The following is a 7154-nucleotide window of genomic DNA, read 5'->3' on the forward strand; positions in this document are numbered from 1 at the left end:
GTTGTTGCTATAATGAATTGGAAGACTCTAAGGAATGCTTCTGAAGTGTAAAGTTTTCTGGGTTTAGTAGGTTGCTACCATTTTTTTGTTAAAAACTTCTTGATCATTGCTTCACTGATGACCAAGTTACTACAAAAAAATGTCGAATTTATGTGGTCTGATAAGTGTCAATAGAGTTTTGATCAACCAAAAAACATGTTGACAGAAGCTCCAATATTAACTCAGCCTGAGTCTAAGGTAGCATATGCTATTTAGAGTGATGCGTCTCTTAGTGGTTTGGGTTGCGTGTTGATGTAGGTAAGGAAAGTAGTAGCTTGTCCTTCTCGACAGTTAAAGCCACTTGAAAGAAATTATCTTACTCACGATCTTGAATTGGCCGTTATTGTCTTCGATATAGAGGCATTATTTGTACGGTGAGAAATGCATGTGTATACTGATCACAAAAGTTTTAATTGTTTAATGACGCAGAAGGAACTGAATCAGAGATAGTGATGTTGGTTAGAGCTACTGAAAGATTATGATTTGATTGATGATTATCATCCGGGAAAGGCTAATGTGGTTGCGGATGCACTCAGTCGAAAGTCATCATTGTTTGCACTGTGAGCATTGAACACTCATTTAGCTCTGAATACTGATGTTTTTGTACTGGCAGAGTTGAGGACTAAAGCCTTGTTTCTACAATGAATTCGGGAGTTTCAAAATGACGATCCAAAGTTGATAATGAAATGAAGCTCGGTTCAGGATAATTAGACTACTGAATACAGTATTGGTGATGATGGTACATTGCATTACTGTGATATAATTTGTGTTCCAAATAATTTAGACTTAAAACGTGATGTTCTATTAGAGGCTCACAGTAGTACGTATTCCATTCATCCTGGTAGCACGAAGATGTATTGTGATTTTAAGCAAATGTACTAGTGGCCAAGTATGAAACGTGAGATTTGCGAGTTCATATCTAAATGTTTGATTTGTCAATAGGTAAAAGTAGAGCATCAAGTACCGTCAGGATTATTACAGCTTGTTATAATTCCTGAGTGGAAGTGGGAGCGAGTCATGATGGATTTCATATCTGGTTTGCCTGTAACTCCGAGAAAGAAAGATTCGATCTAGTTGATTATTGACAGATTGACTAAATCGACACACTTTATTCCAGTCAGAACAGATTATTCACTTGAACGTTTTGTAGAATTATCTGTGTAAGAGATTGTAAGATTATATGGAGTTCTGACATCTGTTATTTCTGATCATGATCTGAGGTTTACATTGAGATTTTGGAGTAAAATTTACGAGGCTTTGGGCACTAAACTCAATTTCAGTACAACATTTCATCCTCAAATTAATGGGCAATCATAAGGAGTAATACAAATTTTGGAAGATATGCTATGATGTTGTATACTTGAGTTTTAAGGTAGTTAGGAAAAAAGTATCTTTCGTTAGCTGAATTCACTTATAATAACAGTTATTAGTCTACTATAAAAATGACAGCATTTGAAGCTTAATATGGAAGAAAGTGTAAAACATCGTTGTATTGGTCTAAATTGAGTGAATCCAAAATGGTGGGAATTGATTTGATTCAAGAAACTGAAAATAAGGTTCGAATTATTCGAGATTGTTTGAAAGCTGCATCTGATCGTCAGAAATCATATGCGGACTTGAAAAGAAACATATAGAATTTGTTGTTGGTGATTGAGTATTTTTAAAAGTTTTTTCGTGGAAGAAAGTTCTATGATTTGGCAGGAAAGGAAAGCTAAGCCCGAGATTTATTGGACCGTATGAGATTACTGAAAGAATTGACCCTATAGCTTATAGATTAACTTTGCCTCCTAAACTCGAGAAAATTCATAATGTGTTCCATGTTTCAATGCTGAGACAGTATAGATCTGATCCTTCACACGTGATTCCTCATCCTGAAATTGAATTAAATCTAGATTTGACGTATTCTGAAGATTTAGTAAAAATTTTGGCTCGAGAAGTCAAAGAACTTCGGAATAAACGAGTACCGTTGGTAAAGGTCTTATGGAATTGGCATTGTACTGAAGAGGCTACTTTGGAAACAAAGGAATCGATGAAACTACAGTATTTAAATCTATTCTCAGGTAACAATTTTGAGGATGAAATGTCCTAAGGGGAGAGAGTTGAAACAAACCGTTTTTCAGTGGTGATGGAACAATGGCTTCGGGACCACAAACTTTCAGAGTATTAAATTTTTTTATAGAATATTTACAGAGTCATTTGAGTCGTATTAAAATTTGGTTAAGAAATTCTAACATTTAGATAGTTAATTTAAGAAAAAGTACTAAATTGAAAAAGGTGCAAAACTTAGTAATTATTGCATTTAGATTATTAAATAGCTTAATAACTAAATGAGGAAGAACCTGTGTGGAAATTAGCCCTAGTTATTATGGTTGGATGACAAATTGAATGAAAATGACAAAATAATAGGTGTTTAATGGAAAAATTATAAATAAATCAAAATTAAACTAAACAAAATAAGACAAATTAGACTTTTTTTTCTTCATTCTCTTCAACCTCTTACCGAAATCACCATTCAAGACCTTGGGAGCTTCAGTCACCTTCTTGGCTTTTCATGGTATGGAAACTAGCTCGTTTTCTTGTAAAATTTTTTGTTTTTGATATCATTGCAACTAGGTCCAACTAGATCGTACCTTCGTTTTTAAATTTGTTAAAAATTTTGGAAGTTACCATTGATGAATCTTGGTTTTTTATGATGATAAATATGTGTTTGAAGTTTTGATTGTGATTTTTGGATGTTTTGTAAAGTGATTTTAGTTAGTTTTTGATTAAAGGATTAAATTGTTAAAATGTTAAAATTACATAGTTTATTGGTGAATAAGAGGTGTTTTGTGGATTTTTTTAAGGGCCTAGAATATTTAGCTGTAATCTAATTTCTAGAAAATGGCCAATTTGATGATTTTTGGTTTAAGGGACTAAATTGCATAAATTGTAAAAGTTTGAGGCATTATATAAATTTAAAAAATAAAAGGGTATAAAATGTAAAATAAATTGGAATATGAATTGTAAGCTAATAATTAAGAAATTTTACATTTTAGAGCAAGACCTGTTGATTTACGTGGAAAAGGAAAAATTATGGAATAGTCCCTAAACTTTTACAACTATTGCAACTCAGTTCAGGTAAGTTCGTACGATTTATAATTTAATATCTATATGAATTATATGATGATATCATATGATATAGTGGTCATTAATTGTTTTAATGGTGATGTAAAGTTGTTTGAGAAATTGTTATTGAATTTTGATATTTGGGTCGGATGAACGCAAGATAGAGTACAATGTAATGACGACGTGTTATGCGAGATTGATGAGGTGTGCTTTATATGTTTTTCCCGAGTATACTGAGGTTCAACATTTGTTGCAAACTCTCGTGTTATCCTATCTTATTTTAGCGTGTTATGGGGGCGGATGTATAGCTCTTCGGAGCATTTGGCATGTTATCAGTTGGATTAGGTCTTTGGGGCATTTGACGTGCTATCGATTGGATTAACTATTATGAGCATTTGGCGTATTTCTGTTGGACTACTTGTGCACTCGTATCTGTAAGTCGCTCATCAGATAATAGATTATTGTAGTATAACACGTATAATGACTTTGAATGACATGACATGTAAATGATATCTAGAATTGATGCTATTGTGGACATGTATATTTTCTCGGATATTATTGTTGAGCTTTGAATTGAAAAATGCGATTCACTGGTATGTAGTTATGGATGACAGGGAGCATGTGTTGGATCATTTTCTTTTGATTGAATTGTTATATTTCTGGAATTATTCAGGAGAAATGTTCATATCAAGATAATGTCATGGCAAAATATTGTCTAATCTACTACCCAGAGATTCGCTATTGTGACCTACCTCTTTCGATAGCTAGATCTTAAGTTAAAAATTGAAGTTCATGTATGTCTACAAAACTTGGGATTTATAACTACAATGAACGTCCTCTTTATACAACTTGCAACATCTATATCTAGAGTGCTACGAATATTCTGTCAAGTATTCGCTTGCATCAAACAATTCAAGATCTAGTATTCTTAACCTTTCTAGAATTAAAAACACCTAAGAACACAACATACATTCAACTATGTCTAGAGCTTGCATACATGTATTTAAAATAAGCATGAATTGAACGTAACAGTGATATAGACAATCTCAAATCCTAGGCCTTAAAGATGATAAAACATTCACCCTAACAGCTCCAACCCAAAAAAGATTTAGTTCATGGGTGGAACAGTAAACATCAAAATAGAACCATTCATAAACATTTCTCAATTAATTTCAAATCATAGAAATTTCAATCTAGAAAAATAAGGGCAGAACTATGGGAAGTTAATTCCACTCCAGCTTGTGTTTTATCTTTCGATTGTACGTGAATCCAGGATAGATTTCTCTTCCCCTTCCTCACGTCTGTATTTTTTTCTCTTCTAAGCTACTACCCTTTCTTTCCCTGGAATTCTCTAATAGAGTTTTTCTTTGCGCAAAGAGAGAGAATTATTGTCACTGGTCTCTTTATCATGCTGATTTTCCTCTTCTTCTTTTCTTCTTCTCTCTCCTTCTTTTATTGGGTAGATCCGTCCTACCTCGGCACACATTTCACCTTCCTTTTTTTAGTTTGATTTTTCTGGTACACGTTTAGCTAGCTGAGAGTGACGTGGATAGAGTGCTAAGTCATCTTTTCGAAATTGCCATGGCAATTCTGTTGGTAATCAATCTTACCAATTGTCACGGTAATGTTTCACTTCATTTATTTTCTTTCTGCATCCTCTTCATCCTCTTTTTCTACTTGCACCTGTGTTCACACAAAACCACACCTTTCTTCCCCAAGTGATAAAAGTAACAAATAATGGCCAATGTAGCACAATTCAAGCTTTGTCATGTAATGTTTTAAAATTATGCTAAATATATAGATGTATTTACTTAATTTCAAACAATTAATTCCATCTAGAGGCCTAAAATATAACTCTTTTCAAGAGTTAACAATTAACCGCCAAAACTTCGAAAAAAACTCCAAAATTGTGGATTTACAGCTAGAAACCAATAAATTACAGATATACCGCCAAAACTCCACAGATCTCCTCTATCTTTAAGAAAACTAAGCCTAAACTAAGGTAATGTGGCCTCCTATTTTCTCTCAGCCAAATTTTAGCTGATATAGAAGCTATTCTGGCCCAATTTTGTGTGCCCAAAATACCCTTAGATAGACCTTCAATGATTTATGCTTCAGGAGGACAAAGACTACCCATTTTGTCCAATTTTGTTCCCTCACAATACCGGTATCGCGATACCAAGGAAGAGGATATCGCGATGCCCAAAGTGGATATCGTGATGTAACTAAAGGGTGGTCTCCAATCTTGAGTCTGTTGGAGGTATCGCAATTCCAGGGCTTGGTTATCATAGTACCCTGTCATTTGGTGTCATTCTTGCTCGATTTCAGCCTCCAACACGTCCGTACATTACTCAACCATATGTTAGCCCCCCAATGGCACTATTGGCCAATTTAGGTCACAAAATGAGTAAAAATAAGGCATTTACACTTCTTAACTTAAAATCTAAAAATTACAAAAAAAACCACAGAAAAGTCGCTATGTTGCTTGAGAATAATCTCCTTAAGTATGCTCAGAAAGCCTAATTTTTCATATCAAATTACGTCAAATTAGCGTGTACTAATCGATTAATTAAGTAGTAGAGGCCAAAAGGTAATATTATTTAATGAATAACTAATTCCCTTACAAAACCTAAATTCTAAAGTTTATTGCAACCATTGAAGCGAGTTAATCTTATGTCTGTTAATTGAAAGATCTTCGTTGTTAACTTTGTTTGTAGTAGTTATTTTTTTATTTTAAAATTTTAATTCTCAATTTTAATTATCGTAATAAAATTTTTGGTGATTACTATTTAGACCAGCTAGTGTAGATAAAAGATTTAGATTTAATTCAACCTTTCTTGGGTACAATTCTTGTCATCTATCTTGCATCTAAACTCATCAACTCTATATTTACAAATCTTATCTACATGAGGTCTATGTACAAATACAGGAATGGAACTTTGAGGACCAAGGGTGCCGAGATAGGAACAGTAGGGGTGGAGATTGTGGAGCCACAAGATTGACTCATAAGAAATTTCACTATATCAATGACTTATTAAACTGAAAAAGGCATTCTTTAGCTTATTTTTAGACATCTACAGAACTGGCACGCTATATACTCGCTCCTTTCTCGGGAGTCGGGACATTACTTTTGATTTCATCAGTAACGACATAATTAGAATTGACCAATATTTTTTCAATCTATAAGAAAACAGAAAAGCATCACATTATCACAAGTTATATATGACATGTATATTCTAGACTCAATACATGCTATGCTAATCCTAGAATCGACTAAACCATAGCTCTGATACCACTAAATATAACACCCTATACCTGGTTAGTCACCCGATCTGAGTTATAAGATGATACAACTATAAAACACTATCACTATTCAGCAATCAACCAAATATAGACAAAATATATCATTTCATAATAAATCATAATCATATCCATGATATTTAATAATATTTGAACCTTAAACGGGCTTACGAAATATTTAAAACAAATTGAGATCAATTCTAGATTAAATTGAAACTTCTATGAAATTTTGAGTAAAAAGTGTAAACAGGGGTCACACAGTTGTGTGGCTAGGCCGTCTGATAAAGGCCAGCCCGTGTGGCCCTAAGAATGGCTGTGTGGCTACTCTACATGCCTTATTCTCAGACCGTGTACAATTCAAATATAGGGTCACACGGTCGTGTCGCTAGGCCATGTAACAACTTGTGGCCGTGTGAAAAATCCTGCACCTAAAATCAAACAACCACACAGTCGTGTGGGTAACCGTGTGTGGCACATGGCTGTGTAACAGCCCATGTCTCAGGCCGTGTGCACCTGAAACAACTTCAAAACCAAGCTTTTTCATCTACCATTTCTTAAGTTCCAAGCCAAACCATTTCCAATCATTTTACTTATTCAAAACACATTAAAAAAATACCCAAAACATGTCAAGTACATCCAGTCTAAGTGCCTAACCAATATGCCTTCAATGGCACCACATTATAAACATAAAACAACAACTATCCAAAACA

This window comes from Gossypium hirsutum, chromosome D06 (genome assembly GCF_007990345.1).
Source record: "Gossypium hirsutum isolate 1008001.06 chromosome D06, Gossypium_hirsutum_v2.1, whole genome shotgun sequence".
NCBI lineage: Eukaryota > Viridiplantae > Streptophyta > Magnoliopsida > Malvales > Malvaceae > Gossypium > Gossypium hirsutum.